The 20,475-nt window shown below is 43.3% G+C and overlaps 1 non-coding gene and 1 pseudogene across 1 annotated transcript; both read left to right on the top strand.

Moving 5' to 3' along the window:
- Window positions 1-11,712, top strand: part of LOC139250748 (histone H2B 1.2-like) — a 156,291-nt pseudogene extending 144,579 nt beyond the window's left edge.
- trnar-ucg (transfer RNA arginine (anticodon UCG)) lies at window positions 6,523-6,611 on the top strand. Its single transcript is given in 2 exon segments — window positions 6,523-6,559; window positions 6,576-6,611. It is a non-coding gene; the product is annotated as a tRNA-Arg (tRNA).
- Window positions 11,713-20,475: the final 8,763 nt, after the last annotated feature.

Raw genomic sequence — 20,475 nt, forward strand, 5'->3', positions numbered from 1 at the left:
ACGAGCTGCTGTGTTTTATATATTTATCTGTTTTTATTCATTCTGTTTCCGTGTCTCTTTTAATGGGATGTGCTGTCTGTCTGGGATCATTCTCTGTCTATTTAAAATGGTGTGCTATCAGCTCTGCATCATTCTGTGTCTGTTTAAATGCGATGTGCTGTCTGTCCCGGAGTTCAAATTTCAAATTTCAAAACCTGCCTTGAGAGGGTGCAGGAATTTTAGTTTGTTTGTGTGTTTGTGTAAGCCAGTGTGTGTGCAAACGTGCTGTGCGATCTTACTGTTATGTGAGAAAAATGCATTACATGCATCTTGAAACCGTTCTGATTTCATTGAACACTCTTTCCTGGACTCTCGGACGGTAGAAGAATCTGCTGTGAGATTTTGCTATTCCACATCTGAATGAAGGGAAAATACACAAGTTAGAAATATAGCGATTTTATCGAGGGCTTGCGTGTGGGCTGTGTGATGTGATGATATCCTCCACCCTTATTTTCAAATTCAAATCAAATAAAATAAAATCAAGACAAGACGAGACAAGACAAGACAAGACATGACTGACTGAGTGACTTTATATATATATATATATATATATATGTATATTTATATCCAATCCCAACTTTTTAACTTACAAAATAAATTTACTTTTTCTGTTCTGACTGCACGGGGCTCCATTACATATGACGTCTTTCACAGCACAAGCAGCTGCTGTCAGATCCAGCAGAAAGACACACGCGACTTTAAAAATCGCCTTTGTAGCCCACAGATTCCCTCGTGTCTTGTCTTCCACCATGAGCTTCCTGTGTTTGGGTATTTATTGACTGCACCTCCTCATTTCCAATGGAATTCTTCCAGTCACACAGCCATCGTTCAATCAAAAATATATGGATTATGAATCGATAATTTATTTATTTAAAACAAATCAAATTCAATTCAAAAAAAAAATTAAATGTATTTATTTTCTTAAAATATTAAATATATCTATATTTAAAAATTGGCTTTCAGTCTGGGCTGGTTTTACGTCCCTCCCTCCTTCCTGCCTGTTTATCACCTGTGGCTTCAATAACAGTCTCTGCCCCGCGTAGTCCTGAGCCCCACTGCACAATTGCTTTCAGGGAAGATAGAAATCTCACTTTATTCTTTTAAAAGGGAACTGCTATCAGTCCAGGCTCATTCTGCATCTGGGTAAAAGGGATGTCCTTGCAGTCCCGGATCATTCTTTGTCTGTTTAAACGGGCTGGTTTTCAGTTCCCGTTCATAATCTTTCCCTTTAAAACGGATTGTCTCATAAACCCGGGTCATCCTGTATAGTTTGAGAAGGAGTATGATTTCAGCTACAATGACCGAATTGTTAAAATGTTGCGTTCCCACTTACATTGGGGTTGCCTGCGCCGGTGCACACCCAGATCGCAGGGCATCTGTTCATTTACTCGAAATATGCTAATCTTTTCCGGAGTCCACTGCTTGATAATGCAGTTGCCCCGAATTTGCTCCCAATATACCCAACAACACAATGCACGCTGATGGCAGAGGCCGCTTGGCCTAATGCTTAAGGCGTCTGACTTTCATTATAATCACGAAGTTATCAGAAGATTTCGGCTTCGAATCCTGCCACGGTCAATGAGCTGGCTGCCAGAAATTTTATATTCTTTGTTGTGATTCTGCCAAAACACCAACCATCACTTCCAGTCACTCAGCTGAAGTGAAGGAAGGCTGCTTGCTTCAACAATCCAATGGCACGTTTTCTTCATTGTCGATCTGCATGCACGGGCAGAGCAAGCTGTGAAGTGGACTTTCTTGCACATCATTTATGTTTGGATACAAAAAGCAGGAGATTGAACGGCTGAGGCTGCGCTGAGTGAGAGATGAAATGGCCGAGAGGTTAAAGCGGTATACTGCTACTGCACTGTACTCTGACACGGATTTTTTCGAATCCCATCCTCGACGGTGTTGTATTACAACTTTGACCCACCCCTGCTCCTATTGTCATTCATATTTATCCTCATCACCAAATTCCCCTTTTACTGAAATGGATGCTGTATTTGCTCATGTCATGTCTCAAATTAATAATAAATTCGTCAAAAGGATAACATTTGCAGGACTATGGGGAGGTGGACTAATTAGATAGGTCTCTGAGGGGCAGCACAAGCACGAGGGGCCTAATATCTTTTCTCACAACCATCAGAATCTGAGTGCTGCGCTCTTCACTTTGGCGGCTCGTTGGTCGAGGCGCATGATTCTCGCTTAGAGATGATCACATTTGAAATGCGACAGTTCTCAGGCCAAATCCCGGACGAGCCCCGCCATTTTTAACTCGACATGTGAGAAAACAGACATATTTCATGTTAAAACGTGTGATTTTGCGCGGATGTTCCCACAGCGTCCAAAACCCAAAGCAAAGTGATACTCACCAACTGAGTCAAGTTAAAGTATCTCAGACGTACTCGGCTCTGTGACTGGTTGGATAAACTAAACCCGTGTTTGGTTCCGGCCAATACTTGACCAGAATGTCTTCCTGTCTGTGCGCATAAGCTCACCTCACAGGGGATAAGCATACATTCAGCGTCAATCTCCACCTCTGCCCTGAATATGAGTGCGTCCTGTTTCTCTAGAGCTGACAAGATGTGAGAAGCTGGCTTTTCAATTAGTCCATTGGCTACCGAATTCCAAGCGGAGAGGATATCAATCCGGGGTGTCCAAGCTGCCTGGTCTGATTAAAAGGCGGGGACACCTTATATTGTAGGCATGTTATAGTCTTCTGATCTCAACATTAGGTTCAACGTATCGGATGATAAGCACCGCTCCCATTGTCTGGTAATGGTTCTGCTATTCCCACTAACACCTCCTCTGGACCATCCTTTGTTATGTTATTGCCCGATTACCACCCACTTTGCCTTACTCCATTGTGCCATTTATTATTTAATCGCTCCTGCTTTCCACTGTATCACAGACGTTTCCATTTGACCTTTGTCGCTGCGTATTTTTTTCCAGGCGCTATTTTTGTTGAAAAAATCTGTATTCTTGAACTTTTTCCTAAAATATAGGAATTATTATCCGACAGAACGTGAAACGGGGTTCTTCATCCGCAGAATCTGCACGACCTGCTGAGTTTTACATGTTGATCTGTTTTTATTCATTCTGTTTCCGTGTCCCTTTTAAGGGGATGTGCTGTCTGTCCGACATCATTCTCTATCTGTTTGAAATGGTGTGCTATCAGTCCCGCATCATTCTGTGTCTGTTTAAAAGCGATGTTCTGTCTGTCCCGGATTTCAAATTTCAAATTTCAAAAACTGCCTTTGGAGGGTGCAGGAATTTTAGTTTGTTTGTGTGTTTGTGTAAGCCAGAGTGTGTTCAAACGTGTGTGCGATCTTACTGTGCATTTCATGTCTTGTGAGAAAAATGCATTACTTGCAACTTGAAGCCATACTGATTTGATTGAACACTCCTTCGTGGACTTTCTGACGGTAGAAGAATCTGCTGTGGAATTTTGCTATTCCACATCTGAAAGAAGGGAAAATACATAAGTTATAAATATAGCGATTTTAGCCAGGGCTTGCGTGTGGGCTGTGTTACATGATGACATCCTCCACCCGTATTTTGAAATTCAAATCAAATCAAATCAAGACAAGACAAGACATAACTCACTGACAGACTGTGTTTATACATGTGTATATATATATGTATACATGAATTCAAGCTGAACTTTTTAACTTTCACAATAAATGTGCTTTTTCTGTTCTGTCGACATTGGCTCTATTACATTTGACCTCTTTCAACCGCACAAGCAGCTGCTGTTAGGTCCAGCTGAAAGACACACGCGACTTTAAATGATCGCCTTTGTAGCCCACATCTTTCATCATGGCTTGTCTTCCACCATGGGCTTACTGTGTTTGGGAATTTATTGACTGCACCCCTCATTTCCAATGAAATTCTTCTGCTCACACAGCCTTCGTTCCATCAAAAAAGATATCCAGCTAACGATTCAATTATTTATTTATTTCAAACAAATCAAATTCAATTAGTTTAAAATAAAATTTAAATGTATTTATTTTCTTAAAATGTCAAATATATATATGTTCCAGTGTGGGCTGGTTTTACGTCCCTCCCTCCCTCCTTCCTGCCAGTCGATTTCCTGTGGCTTCAATATGATTCTCGCTTCGGAATGATCACGTTTGAAATGGGAGAGGTCACCGGCCAAATCCCGGACGAGCCCCGTCATGTTTTACTCAAATTTCCGCTTCTAACAGCCGCACGAGATGTAAGAAAACACACATATTTCACGATAAAACGTGTGATTTTACACCGATGTTCCATGAGCTTCCAAATCCCAGAGCAAAGTGAAACCCGCGAAATTGAGTAAAGTTAAAATATCTCAGAGATACTCGGCTCTGTGACTCGTTGGATAACCTAAACCCTTGTTAGGTTCCGGCCAACATTTGATCAGTACATCTTCCTTTCTGAACGCATAAGTTCACCTCAATTGGGATAAGCATACATTCAGCGTCAATCTCCACCTCTGCCCTGAATATGAGTGCGTCCTGTTTCTCCAGAGCTGAAAAGATGAGAGAAGCTGCCTTTTGAATTCGTCCCTTGGCTGCCGAATTCAAAGCGGACAGGAAATAAATCCGGGCTGGCAAAGCTGCCTGGTCTGATTAAAAGGCGGTGACACCCGATATTGTAGGCATGTTCTCGTCTTCTGACCTCAAATTATGTTCAACGTATCGGGTGATAAGCACCGCTCCCATTGTCTGGTAATGGTTCTGCTGTTCCCACTAACACCTCCTCTGGACCAACCTTTGTTACGTTATTGCCCGATTACCACCCACTTTTGCTTTCTCCATTGTACCATTTATTATTTCATCACTCCTGCGTTCCACTGTATCACAGAGGTTCCCATTTGACCTTTCACGCTGCGTATTTTTTCCAGGCGCTATTTTTGTTGAAAAAATCTGTAATCTTTAACTTTTTCCTAAAATATCGGAATGATATCCGACATTACGTGAAAACGGATTCTTCCTCCACAATATCTGCACGACCTGCCGAGTTTTACATATTTATCTGTTTTATTCATTCTATTTCCATGTCCCTTTTAAGGGGATGTGCTGTCTGTCCGAGATCATTCTCTATCTCTTTAAAATGGTGTGCTATCAGAACCTCATAATTCTGTGTCTGTTTAAAAGGGATGTGCTGTCTGTCCCAGATTTCCAATTTCAAATTTCAAAACCTGCCTTTGGAGGTTAAGGATTTTAGTTTGTTTGTGTGTTTGTGTAAGCTAGAGTGTGTATAAACGTGCTGTGCCACCTTACTGTCATGTGAGAAAAATGCATTGCATGCAACTTGAAACCATACTGATTTGATTGAACACTCCTTCGTGGACTCTCTGACGGTAGATGAATCTGCTGTGGGATTTTGCTATTCCTCATCTGAAAGAAGGGAAAATACACAAGTTAGAAATATAGCGATTTTAGGCAGGGCTTGCGTGTGGGCTGTGTGACATGATGACATCCTCCATCCTTATTTTCAAATTCAAATCAAATCAAACCAAGACAAGACATGACTGACTGACTGACTTTGTTTATACATGTATATATATATATGTGTATATTTATATATAATCCCAAATTTTTAACTTCCAAAATAAATATGCTTTTTCTTTTCTGCCTGCGCTGGGCTCTATTACATTTGACCTCTTTCACAGCACAAGCAGCTGCTGTCAGATACAGCAGAAAGACACACGCGACTTTAAAAGATCGCCCTTGCAGCCCACATCTTCCCTCATGGCTTGTCTTCCACCATGGGCTTACTGTGTTTGGGTTTTTATTGACTGCACCCCTCATTTCCAATGAAATTCTTCTCGTCACACAGCCTTCGTTCAATCAAAAAATACATAGATTATGATTCAATTATGTATTTACTTAACAACAACTCAAATTCAATTTTTTTTAAATACAATTTAAATGCATTTATTTTCTTAAAATGTTAAATATTTATACATTTCAGATTGGGCTGATTTTACGTCCCTCCCTCCTTCCTGCCTGTTTATCACCTGTGGCTTCAATAACATTCTCTGCCCCGCGTGGTCCTGAGCCCCACTGCACAATTGCCTTCAGGGATGATCGAAATCTCACTTTATTCTTTTAAAAGGGAACTGCTATCAGTCAAGGGTTATTCTGCATCTGGGTAAAAGGGATGTCCTTGCAGTCCCGGATCATTCTCTGTCTGTTTAAATGGGTTGGTTGTCAGTTCCGGTTCATAATCTTTCCCTTTAAAACGGATTATCTCATAAACCCGGATCATCCTGTATTGTTTGAGAAGGAGTATGATTTCAGCTGCAATGACCGAATTGTTAAACTGTGTGTTCCAATTTATATTGGGCTTGCCTGCGCCGGTGCGCACCTAGATCGCAGTGCATCTGTTCATTCACTCGAAAAATGCTCCTCTTTACCGAAATCCACTCCTTGATATTGCAGTTGCCCTGAATTTGCTCGCAATATACACAACAACGCAAGAGCTGGTGCTTGCAGAGGCCGTGTGGCCTAATGGATAAGGCGTCTGACTTCGATTACAACCGCAAATTTATCAGAAGATTGCAGGTTCGAGTCCTGCCCCGGTCAACTTAGCTCGCTACGTGAAAGTTTATCTTCTTTGTTGTGATTCTGCCGAGAAACCAACCATCTCTTCCAGTCACTCACCTGAAGTAATGGAAGCCTGTTTGCTTCAAGAATCTCATGGCAAGTTTTCATCATTGTCGATCTGCATGCACGGGCAGAGCAAGCTCTGAAGTGGACTTTCTTGCACATTATTTCTGATTGGATACAAAAAGCAGGAGATTGAATGGCTGACGATGTGTTAAAACAGAGACGAACTGGCTGAGAGGTTAAGGCGATGGACTGTTAATCCATTGTGCTCTGCACGTTGGGGTTCGAATCCCTTTCTCGTCATCGTTGGCTGACAGCTTGACCATGTTTTGACATTCACATTTCACTTCATCGCCAAATTCCCCTTTTACTTACAGGGAGGCTGTACTTTCCTCATGTCATGTCTCAAATTAATAATATATTCGTCAAAAGGAGAACAGTTGCAGAACTATGGCGAGGGGAACTAATTAGAATGGTCCCTGAGGGACAGCACATGCACGATGGGCCGAATATCTTTTCTCACCACCGTCAGAATCTGAGAGCTTCGCTTTTCACTTTCGGCGGCTCGTTGGTCCACGGTTATGATTCTCGCTTCCGAATGATCACATTGGAAATGCGAGAGGTCACGGGCCAAATCCCGGAGGAGCCCCGCCATGTTTTACTCAAATTTCCGCTTCTAACAGCGCTCGACATGTGAGAAAACAGACATATTCCACGTTAAAACGTGTGATTTTACGCCGCGATCAACTTAGCTCGCTACGTGAAATTTTATATTCTTTGTTGTGATTCTGCCGAGAAACCAACCATCTCTTCCACTGACTCACCTGAAGGAAAGGAAGGCTGTTTGCTTAAAGAATCTCATGGCAAGTTTTCATCATTGTCGATCTGCATGCACGGGTAGAGCAAGCTGTGAAGTGGACTTTCTTGCACATTATTTCTGTTTGGATACAAAAAGCAAGAGATTGAATGGCTGACGATATGTTAAAGCAGAGACGAGGTGGCCGAGAGGTTAAGGCGATGGACTACTAATCCATTGTGCTCTGCACGCATGGGTACGATTTATCTTCGTCGTTGTCTTACAACTTTGACCTTGCTGGTCGGTTTGTCATTCACATTTAACCTCATCACCAAATTCCCCTTTTACTTGCAATGATGCTGTACTTTGCTCATATCATGTCTCAGATTAATAATATATTCGTCAAAAGGATAACATATGTAGGACTGTAGAGAGGGGGACTAATTAGATAGTTCTCTGAGGGACAGCACAAGCACGATGGGCCTAATATCGTTTCTCACTACCGTCAGAATCTGAGAGCTACACTTTTTACTGTCGGCGGCTCTTTGGTCCAGGGGCATGATTCTTGCTCAGAAATGATCACATTTGATATGTGAGAGGTTCGCGGACGAGCACAGCCATTTTTTTACTCAAAGTTCCATTTCTCACAGCCGGTCGACATGTGAGAAAACAGACACATTTCGTATTTAAACGTGTGATTTTGCGCCGATGTTCCCACTGTGTCCAAATACCAGAGCAAAGATTTAATCCCCTCACACTGAATACTGCGGGCCGACGGTCACCTTGGTAACGGAATGGTCATTCTGACATCACGTTCTAAACAATAGCACACAAGGCAATGGGTCATCAATAAATGGTAAATTAATTAAACACTCTGCAATTACATTGTAAATAATAGGAGATAAAATGCTGGGTAATAACTGGTGCAGTTAATAGCTTATCTCTAGCAAATATTAAGAATGATGTGTTTTGTTTACACACACACGCACATAGCAACGACTCAGTTTGCATTCTTTTCAGTTGTTCTACTTAACCTGATGCAATTTTATTTCTCAGGACTTTAGGAACCTGCGGGAAGCCATTCGGCGCTATTTGCTGTGTCAGTATCTCAAGATATAGCGCGCCGTTGCTCCTCCCACTGCCCGGGGGATTGGGGCAGCTATTTAAAGGGACAGGGACTCTCTTTTCTCTGCCTATTTATATCTAAAGGTACAGTCCAGTTTATCTCAGAGTGTCGGCGGACTTCACGAACCGAGCTCCCATTCACATTCACTTCCTTCTGTATTGTGCTGTGATTGTAAAGCTGTTATTTCAGTGACTTGAGCCTTTCTAAAATGGCACATTGTTTTTATAATCCATTTAACTTGTTTGTTTAATTTGGAAAAATTTCAAAATTGTGCAGTGTGACGAAGGGTTTGTTTAAAGGTGGAGTAAAATTTGTTTCAAAATATTCTTTCCAATCCTCCCTCAACCCTCCAAATTTTAGAACACTCTGCATTACTGAGTGGGAAGTTCCCAAGTTCGGTCGTTGATCTCGGCTGTTAGTTGATCTCAGCCAAGGCAGCAGATCAGGGGTTATAAATGTCCTCAGTACCAATACGCTAAATATAAGTAAAAATTAGCCACTGCCCTTGCTCTTGATACTGATCCAGTGACATCAATTGGGAAGTGCATGGATGTCATTTGGGGTAGGATTGGATTCGGCTTTGATGCCTACCACAGTGGAAATCCTGCTGCCACTCACTGAGTCGACTGATGGTGAAGCACCAGAGGTTAACAAATTTCTGTGGAATTGCACCCAGCCAGATTCAACACTTCCTGCAGAATGTCACTCGCAGTTGATTTCAGACAGTAAGGATGGAGTGAGATTGTCTCGATTAAGGCTTTTACAGCTTTGGAGGGATAGGAGTGGACAGAATGTCCAATAGAATCTAGACTTGACTGTTCTGAATTTCTATCCTGTACTGAAAGTAACAACTTTTGTAACCTACATTTGCAGGATAATAGAATGTGAGAATCTGCAGCTTGGTAACTCAAACCAAACATCACGTCAAGATTTGAGAAATTCACCAGATTCATCAGGATCACCTTCTCATCAGCCTTTGGAAAAACAGCAATCACAGTGGTGAGAAACAGTACACATGTTCTATGTGTGGATAGAACTTCAACCATTCATCAACCTCTGAGACTCGTGTGCCCAGCTGATTAAACACAGTAAATGTGGGGACTGTGGGAATGGATTCAGATGTGCGTCGGGTGGAAACACATCAATGAGAGACCGTTTACCAGCTGAGTGTGGAAAGAGATTCAGTCTCTCATCTCACCAACTGACATTCGAGGACTTAGATAACAGAGTTTCTCCAGTGAATATAGAGCTGTGTTATTGGGCCATGATGTTTTTACTTGTTCATCTAGTTGACTGTAAACCTTTGCCAATTAGTTGATGTGATTGGTTTACTTGTAGATATTTTAAAAAGTACATTTACTGGGTGGAATCAAATTTAAATTGAAACCAGCTTTGCAGGTGTGATACTCTATTCACACTATAAAGGTGAGAGAGATGCTGTGGGCACATGAAAATTCCAGTATGTGTAAGTGATTAACAGACTGGATTTTGTGTTTAGTGATCCCGGGCGTGTTAGCTATCCCTACCCTGGACATCAAGGCACTCTGGACGGTATGGGGAACTGGGACTTGTCCTGAGAGTAACCAAAGGTCTGAGGACTGAAACAATCTACAGTTAGAAAGCAGTAAAGGAGCAAAATGTAGCAGTCGAAAACAAGACATCAATTTGTTTCCTCTTATCATGGAGACCTCAAGAATCGACACACTGTGTTATTTGAAATATCAAAATAGTAAACTCCAGCCCAGTTTTATGGGTGATTAACATCAGCAGATATAAATCCCAACTCACAGAATGAACACGATTCAGTCAGGATGTGATTAACAGCAGTAATAACAGTAGAACACAACCTCTGCAGTAACTTGCGAACTCGCAATTCAAATGACTGAGTAAATCCCTCCCACACTTCCCCAGTGTGAACTCGCTGGAGTTTCAGCAGATCAGATGACTGAGTGAAACCTTGGCCACACAAAGAGCAGGTGAATGGTCTCGCCCCAGTGTGACTGTGATGAAGGATTTCTAGATCTGACTGGGAACTGAATCCCTTCCCACAGTCTCCACATTTCCATGATTTCTCCATGGAGCAGGTGTCCTTGTGTCTCTCCAGGTTGGACGATCAGTTGAAGTTTCGTCCACACACAGAACACGTGTAGTTTATCCCCGCTGTGAATGGTGCGATGTTTTTCAGGCTGTGTAACTGGTCGGTTCTCTTTCCACAGTCAGTGCGCTGGAACATTGTCACATGGATAGGGTATGGTTGTCTCGGTGCTTTTCTAGTCACACTGATGTTTGAAATATTTCCCCACAGACAGAACAGAAAAATGTTTCTCCTGCCACATTCAAAGGCCGATGGTATTCATCATTTCCAGCTAACATGGTTGGGTAAGTACGCAAAGTGAGAATAAAATCAATGAGCTGCTGATTTTCTCTGCTGATCACTGGGCCTTTTGAGCTGGCCCAATAGGGTGAACCCGGTCTGGCCCAATAATGTGAGCCCGGGATGACCCAATGGGATGAGACTGTGTTGGCCCAATAGGATGAGCCTGGGCTGGCTCAATAGGGTTAGCTTGGGCTGGGCTGGCCCAATAGGGTGAGGCGTGCTGGCCCAGGGTCACCAAACAACTATCAGAACAACAAGGCTCCCTTTCAGGGGCCACGGAGCTGGACATAAACATGTGGCCAATCAAACTGACAGACATCCTGAAGCCCCGCCCACCCTTTCTCCCTGCACAAAGGACCGTGCATGCGCCGTGAGATCGCCCTGACCAATATGGCGGCCGCTGAGCACGCTTCCACCACCGGGGAAAACAGTTTCTGCCAAGAAAGGCACCAAGAAAACGGTCACTAAAACACCACCGAAGAGCGGCAAGAAGCGCAGAAAGTCGAGGAAGGAGAGTTACTCCATTTACATCTACAAAGTGATGAAGCAGGTTCACCCCGACACCGGCATCTCCTCCAAGGCCATGGACATCATGAACTCGGTTGTGAAGGATATTTTGTAGCACATCGCGGGTGAGGCTTCCTGCCTGGCCCATTACAACAAGCGCAGCACCATCAGCTCCCGGGAGATCCAGACCACCGTGCGCCTGCTGCTGCCCGGGGAGCTGGCCAAGCACGCCGTGTCGGAAGGGACAAAGGTGGTGACCAAGTACACCAGCTCCAAGTCAAACTGCACGCTGTCCTGAGAGATCAAACCCAAACACAACGGCTCTTTTAAGAGCCACCCACAACCTCTCTGAAACAGCTGCACAAACGCATTTCCCTTTAAACTTAAATCACTAATTATTTCCTGAACAAGTGTGCGAACCTTTGGAGTTCCAGCTGTAGATTTAGTTTTTAATTCTCTGATAAGCAGCTTCACTCTCAGACCTGTTCATATACACCGCCTGCCGAAGTAAAAGCATGTTTAGCGGCTGAGACTCAGATTTCAGTCACACATTCTCTCTCGCAAGTACTTATCAAGTTTATTTTTCAATTCCTGTTGCGTCAGTCCGTTTATTAACCCGACACTCCCCGCAATATAACAATCCAGAATGGGAGTTCTTACAGAGACAAGAACCGGGGCAGTTTGAACACTCTGTCTAATATGTCCTTACTACAGATTATAAATGCACACGAGGCCCATACTTGAGAGAAGGTCGCTCTGTGGCCAGTAACATTTATTAGCCAGCACTGAAGTGATGAAGGTGGGTTGAGCTTCCCCTTTTATACCTGAAAGTCCAGGTTAGGAATGTCTCCCACAAGTTCACCCCCTTATGGTCAATTTTCTCACGGTGTACAACTTAGGTCAGTTTTACATGGGTTACAATGACAGTTGAATACATGACATCACCTCTCCCCAAAGTCTTAATGGGATCACAGGTTTAGTCTCTCTGCTGGTTTACGCTCCCTTGTAGAGTGCCTGAGTTGGGGCTCCAGTTGTTGTGCGTTGGCCTGAGTGTCTGCTGCTTGCGTGCCTCAGGTCTGTCCGGACTGCCCACAGTGACTGGGCTCTCCTCTGCTTGGTTTCGGTGTTCAGTCACCTGTGGAGGAGTGAACTCTATATTGTGTTCTTCCTCTGCTTCTTCTATGGGGTTGCTGAACATCCTTTTTATTTGATCCACGTGTTTGCGGCAGATTTGTCCTATTCCCCACTTTGGCAATCACAGTGCCTGTGAGCCATTTGGGCCCTGCAGCATAGTTGAGGACAAAGACAGGGTCATTGACATCAATACATCGCGCCCTCACATTCCCGTCATGGTAGTTACATTGTGACTGGCGCCTGCTCTCAACAATTTATTTCGTGGTGGGTTGTATAAGGGATAACATGGTTTTGAGCGTCCTTTTCATTAGCAGCTCTGCGGGTGGAACCCCTGTGAGCGAGTGTGGTCTGGATCTATTGGCCAACAGGAGACATGATAAGCGGCTTTGTAGGGAACCCCCTTGGATTCTGAGCATCCCCTGTTTGATTATCTTCACTGCTCGTTCCGCCTGACCATTTGATGCCGGCTTGAACGGTGCTGTTCTGACATGGTTGATACCATTCCCTGCCATGAATTCCTGGAATTCAATGCTTGGAAAGCATGGGCCATTGTCGCTGACCAAGACGTCCGGTAGACCATGGGTGGCGAACATTGCAGGTAGACTTTCTACCGTGGCAGAGGATGTGCCTGAATTGAGAATGTCACACTCGATCCATTTTGAATCGGCGTCTACTGCAACCAAAAACAATTTTCTCATTAAAGGATCTGCGTAGTCCACATGAATGCGTGACCATGGTTTGGCGGTCCAGGACCAGAGGCTAAGGGTGGGGGGGCTTCACTGGGCGCATTACCCAGCTGGGCACACGTGTTGCATCTGTGAACACAAAGTTCCATGTCTGCATCTATCCCTGGCCACCAAACGTGTGACCTGGCAATTGCCTTCATCATGACAATGCCCAGGTACTCATTGTGGAGTTCTCTGATGAACATCTCTCTGCCCATCTGGCGTATGACTACACGGTTTCCCCATCGTCGGCAATCGACCTGAATCGAGAGTTCATCCTTGCGCCTGTGAAATGGTTTGAATTCCTTAGGGCTGCCCAGTTCCCATTCAGGACACAGGAATGCTAATCCATTGTACTTTGCATGCATGGGTTCGAATCCCATCTTCGTCATTGTTGTCTAACAGCTTTGACATCACGGGTCGTGTTGGGAATCACATTTAACCTCATCGCCAAATTCCCCTTTTACTGACAAGGATGCTGTACTTTGCTCATGTCATGTCTCAAATTAATAATATATTCGTCAAAAGGAGAATATTTGCAGGACTATGGCGAGGGGGACTAATTAGATAGGTCCCTGAGAGACAGCACAAGCACGATGGGCTTAATATCTTTTCTCACTACCGGCAGAATCTGAGAGCTATGCTCTTCACTGTCGGCCGCTCGTTGGTCTAGGATTACAATTCTCGCTTAGAGATGACCACATTTGAAATGCTAGAGGTCTCGGGCCAAATCCCGGAAGAGCCCCGCCATTTTTTACTCAAAGTTCCGCTTCTCACACCCGCTTGACATGTGAGAAAACAGACATATTTTACAATAAAACGTGTGATTTTGCGCCGATGTTCCCACAGCGTCAAAATCCCACAGCAAAGTGAAAGTCACCCAACTGAGTAAAGTTAAAGTATCTCAGAGGTACTCGGCTCTGTGACTCTTGGATAACCTAAACCCTTGTTTGGTTTTCGCCAATACTTGATCAGTATATCTTCCTGTCTGTACGCATAAGCTCACCTCAATGGGGATAAGCATACATTCAGCGTCAATGTCCACCTCTGCCCTGAATATGAGTGCGTCCTGTTTCTCTAGAGCTGAAAAGATGTGAGAAGCTGGCTTTTAACTTTGTTTATATATATATATATATGTATATTTATACACAATCCCAACTTTTTAAATTCCAAAATGAATATGCTTTTTCTGTTCTGCCTGCACCGGGCTCTATTACATTTGACCTCTTTCACAGCACAAGGAGCTACTGTCAGATCCAGCAGAAAGACACACGCGACTTTAAAAGATCGCGTTTGTAGCCCACAGCTTCCCTCGTGGCTTGTCTTCCACCATGGGCTTACTGTGTTTGGGAATTTATTGACTGTATCCCTAATTTCCAATGAAATTCTTCCAGTCACACAGCCTTCGTTCAATCAAAAAATATCTAGATTATGAATCAATTATTTATTTATTTAAAACAAATCAAGGTCAATTTTTATCAAATAAAATTTAAATATATTTATTTTCTTAAAAGGTTAAATATATATATATATATTTGTCAATTAGCTTTTGGTCTGGGCTGGTTTTACGTCCCTCCTTCCTTCCTGCCTGTGTATCACCTGTGGCGTCAATAACCGTCTCTGCCCCACGTGGTCCTGAGCCCCACTGCGCAATTGCCTTCTGGGATGATAGCAATCTCACTTTATTCTTTTAAAAGGGAACTGCTGTCAGTCAGGGGTCATTCTGCATCTGGGTAAAAGGGATGTCCTTGCAGTTCCGGATCATTCTGTGTCTGTTAAATGGGCTGGTTGTCAGTTCCGGTTCATAATCTTTCCCTTTAAAATGGATTGTCTCCTAAAGCTGGGTCGTCCTGTATAGTTTGAGGAGTTTGACTTCAGCTGCAATGACCGAATTGTTAAACTGTTGTGTTCCAATTTATATTGGGGTTGCCTGCGCCGGTGCGCACCCAGATCGCAATGCATCTGTTCATTTACTCGAAAAATGCTCATCTTTTCCGAAATCCACTCCTTGATATTGCAGTAGCCCCGAATTTGCTCCCAATATATTCAACAACACATTAGGCACTGATGGCAGTGGCCGCGTAGCCTAATGGATAAAGCGTCTGACTTCGATTATAACTGAGAAGTTACAGAAGATTGCAGGTTTGAGCCCTGCGGCGGTCAACTAGCTCGCTACCTGAAATTTTATTTTCTTTGTTGTGTGTCTGCCGAAAAACCAACCATCTCTTCCAGTCACTTACATGAAGTTAAGGAAGGCTGTTTGCTTCAAGAATCTAATGGCACGTTTTCATAATTGTCGATCTGCATCCACGGACAGAGCAAGCTGTGAAGTGGACTTTGTTGCACGTTATTTCTGTTTGGATAAAAAAAAAGCAGGAGGTTGAATGGCTGATGCTATGCTGAATGCGAGAGAGGTTAAGGCGATGGACTGCTAATCCATTGTACTCTGCACGCATGGGTTCAAATCCCATCCTCCTCGGCGTTGCCTTACAGCATTGACACCGCTGGTCGTATTGTCAATCACATTTAACCTCATCGCCAAATTACCCTTTTACTTACAAGGATGCTGTACTTTGCTCATGTCATGTCTCAAATTAATAATATATTCGTCAAAAGGATAACATTTGCAGGACTATGGAGAGGGGAACTGATTCGCTAGGTCTCTGAGGGACAACACAAGCACAATGGGCCGAATACCTTTTCTCACTCCCGGCAGAATCTGAGAGCTACACTCTTCACTGTCGGCGCTTCGTTGGTCCAGGGGTCCGAATCTCGCTGAGAAGGATGATCACATTTGAAATGCGAGAGGTCGCGGGCCAAATCCCGGACGAGCCCCGCCATTTTTTACTCAAAGTCCCGCTTCTCACAGCCGCTCGACATGTGGGAAAACAGATATATTTCACGTTAAAACGTGTGATTTTGCGCCGATGTTCACACAGCGTCCAAATCCCAGAGCAAAGTGAAACCCGCCAATGTGAGTAAAGTTAAAGTATCTCAGAGGTACTCGGCTCTGTGACTCGTTGGATAACCGAAACCCGTGTTTGGTTCCGGCCAATACTTGATCAGTATATCTTCCTGTCTGTCCGCATAAGCTCACCTCAATGGGGATAAGCAAACATTCAGCGTCAATGTCCACCTCTGACCTGAATATGATTGCGTCCTGTTTCTCTCGAGCTGAGTAGATGAGAGAAGCTGGCTTTTGAATTAGTCCCTTGGCTGCCGAATTCAAAGCGGACAGGACATCAATCCGGGCTGGCAAAGCTGCCTGGTCTGATTAAAAGGCGTAGACACCCTATATTGTAGGCATGTTCTCGTCTTCTGGCCTCAACATTAGGTTCAACGTATCGGGTGATAAGCACCGCTCCCATTGCCTGGTAATGGTTCTGCTGTTCCCACTAACACCTCCAGGGACCATCCTTTGTTGCGTTATTGCCCGATTACCACCCACTTTGCCTTTCTCCATTGTGCTGTTTATTATTTAATCACTCCTGCGTTCCACTGTATCACAGACGTTCCCATTTGACTTTTCTCGCTGCGTATTTTTTCCAGGCGCTATATTTTTTGAAATAATCTGTAATCTTGAACGTTTTCCTAAAATATCGGAATGATTATCCGACAGTACGTGAAACCGGATTCTTCATCCACAGAATCTGCACGACCTGCTGAGTTTTACTTATTTATCTGTTTTATTCATTCTGTTTCCGTGTCCCTTTTCAGGGTAGGTGTTTGTCTGTCCGGGATCATTCTCTGCCTGTTTAAAATGGTGTGCTATCAGACCCGCATCATTCTGTGTCTGTTTAAAAGCGATGTGCTGTCTGTCCCGGAGTTCACATTTCAAATTTCAAAAACTGCCTTAGAGGGTGCAGGAATTTTAGTTTGTTTGTGTGTTTGTGTAAGCCAGTGTGTGTGCAAACGTGCTGTGCGATCTTACTGTCATGTGAGAAAAATGCATTACATGCAACTTGAAACCATGCTGATTTGATTGAACACTCCTTCGTGGACTCTCTGAAAGTAGAAGAATCTGCTGTGGGATTTTTCTATTCCACAACTGAAAGAAGGGAAAATACACAAGTTAGAAATATAGCTATTTATCGAGGGCTTGCGTGTGGGCTGAGTGACATGATTACATCCTCCACCCTTATTTTCAAATTCAAATCAAATCAAATCAAGACAAGACAAGATATGACTGACTGACTTTGTTTATACATGTATATATATATATATGTATATTTATATACAATCCCAACTTTGTAACTTCCAAAAAAAACGTGCTTTTTTCTGTTCTGCCTGCTCTGGCCTCTATTACATTTGACCTCTTTCACAGCACAAGCAGCTGCTGTCAGATCCAGCAGAAAGACACACGCGACTTTAAAAGATCGCCTTTGTAGCCCACATCTTCCCTCGTGGCTTGTCCTCCACCATGGGCTTACTGCGTTTGGGAATTTATTGACTGCACCCACTCATTTCTAATGGAATTCTTCCAGTCACACAGCCTTCGTTCAATCAAAAAATATATAGATTATGAATCAATTATTTATTTATTTAAAACAAATCAAATTCAATTTTTTTTAAATAAAATTTAAATGTATTTATTTTCTTAAAATGTTAAATATATATATATTTCAGTCTGGGCTGGTTTTACGTCCCTCCCTCCTTCCTTCCTGCCTGTCTATCACCTGTGGCTTCAATAACCGTCTCTGCCCCGCGTGGTCCTGAGCCCCACTGCACAATTGCCTTCAGGGATGATCGAAATCTCACTTTATTCTTTTAAAAGGGAACTGCTGTCAGTCAAGGGTCATTCTGCATCTGTGTAAAAGGGATGTGCTTGAAGACCCGGATCATTCTGTGTCTGTTTAAGCGGATGGTGGTCAGTTTCGATTCATTATCTGTCCATTTAAGACGGACTTTCTCATAATCTCGCCTCATGTTGTGCAGCTTGAGAAGAAGTGTGATTCCAGCTGCAATGACCGAATTGTTAAACAGCTGTGTTCCAAGTTACATTGGGGCTGCCTGCTCCGGTGCGCACACAGATCGCAGTACATCTGTTCAATTACTCGAAATATGCTCAGCTTTTCTTAAATCCACTCCTTGATCGAGCAATCCGCTCCCAATTTTCACAATAAAAAATTTTACATTGTCGGCAGGAACGGCCTGGCATAATGGTTAAGGCGTTTGAATTCGATTTTAACCGCGACTTTATCCCAAGATTACAAGTACGAGTCCTTCTGCGATCAATTAATTCGCTACCTGAAATGTTATATTTTTTATTGGGATTCTGCCGAAAAACCAACCATCTCTTCGAGTCAGTCACCTGAAGTAAAGAAAGGCAGTTTGCTTTAAGAATGTAATGGCACGTTTTGCCATCTGGTTGCACGGACAGAGCAAGCTTTGAAGTGGATTTTCGAGCACATTATTTCTATTTGGATATAAAAAGCAGGAAATTGAAGGGCTGACGCTGAGCTAAATAAGAGACGAGGTGGTCGAGAGGTTAAAGCGCTAGTCTGCTAATTCATTGCTCTCTGCATGCATGGATTCGAATCCCATCCACGCCCTTATTGTCTTACAGCTTTGAGCTCCCTGGATGTTTTGTCATTCACATTTAACCTCATCGCCAAATTTGCCTTTTACTGACAAGGGATCTTGCTCATACCATGTCTCAAATTAATAATATATTCGTCAAATGAATAACATTTGTAGGACTATGGCGAGGGGGACTAATTAGATAGGTCTCTGAGGGACAACACAAGCACGATGGGCCGAATACCTTTTCTCACTACTGTCAGAATCTGAGAGCTGCGCTTTTCACTGTCGGTGGCTCGTTGGTCTGGGGGTATGATTCTCACTTAGGGATGATCACATTTGATATGCGAGAGGTCCCGAGTCCAAATCGCGGACGAGCCTCGCAATTTTTTACTCAAAGTTCCATTTCTCACAGCGGTCGACATGTGAGGAAACAGACATATTTCACATTAAAACGTGTGATTTTGCGCCGATGTTCCCACTGCGTCCAAATCCAAGAGCAAAGATTTAATCGCCTTCCCACTGAATACTGCGGACAGACATGGTCACCTTGGTAACGGAATGGTCATTCTGTCATCATTTTCTAAACAATAGCACACAAGGCAATGGGTCATCAATAAATGGTAAATGAATTAAACACTCTGTAATTACATTGTAAATAATAGGAAATAAAATGCTGGGTAATAACTGGTGCAGTTAATAGCTTATCTCTAGCAAAGATCAAGAATGATGTGTTTTGTTTACAAACACACGCACACATAGCAACGACTCAGTGTGCATTCTTTTCAGTTGTTCGACTTAACCTGATGCAATTTATTTCTTAGGACTTTAGGAACCTGCGGGAACCCATCCGGCGGTGTTTGCTGTGTCAGTATCTCAAGATATAGCGCGCCGTTGCTGCTCCCACTGCCCGGGGGAATGGGGCAGCTATTTAAAGGGACAGGGACTCTCTTTTCTCTGCCTATTAATACTTTAGGAACAGTCCAGTTTATCTCAGATTGTCGGCGGACTTCACGAACCGAGCTCCCATTAACATTCGCTCCCTTCTGTACTGTGCTGTGATTGTGAAGCTGTCTATTTCAGTTACTTGAGCCTTTCTAAAATGACACATTGTTTTTATAATCCATTTGACTTGCTTGTCCAATTTGGAAACATTTCCGAATTGTGCAGTGTGACGAATTTTTTGTTTAAAGGTGGAATACAATTTGTTTCAAAATATTCTTTATACCCCTCCCTCAATCCCCCAAATTTTAGAACACTCTGCAATACTGACTGGGAAGTTCCCAAGTTCGGTCCTTGGTCTGGGCTGTTAGTTGATCTCAGCCAAGGCAGCAGTTCCGGGGTTATAATTGTCCTCAGTACCACTGGGCTAAATATAAGTAAAAATTAGCCACTGCCCTTGCTCTTGATACTGATCCAGTGACATCAATTGGGAAGTGTATGGATGTCATTTGGGAGTAGGATTGGACTCGGCTCTGATGACTACCACAGTGGAAATCCTGCTGACACTCACTGAGTCGACTGATGGTGAAGCACCAGAGGTTAACACATTTCGGTGGAATTGCACCCAGCCGGATTCAGCACTTCCTGGAGAAAGTAATTCGCAGTTGATTTAGGACAATAAGGATGGAGGGAGAGTGTCTAGAATAAGGCTT

This window comes from Pristiophorus japonicus, unplaced genomic scaffold, assembly GCF_044704955.1.
Source record: "Pristiophorus japonicus isolate sPriJap1 unplaced genomic scaffold, sPriJap1.hap1 HAP1_SCAFFOLD_42, whole genome shotgun sequence".
Lineage (NCBI taxonomy): Eukaryota > Metazoa > Chordata > Chondrichthyes > Pristiophoridae > Pristiophorus > Pristiophorus japonicus.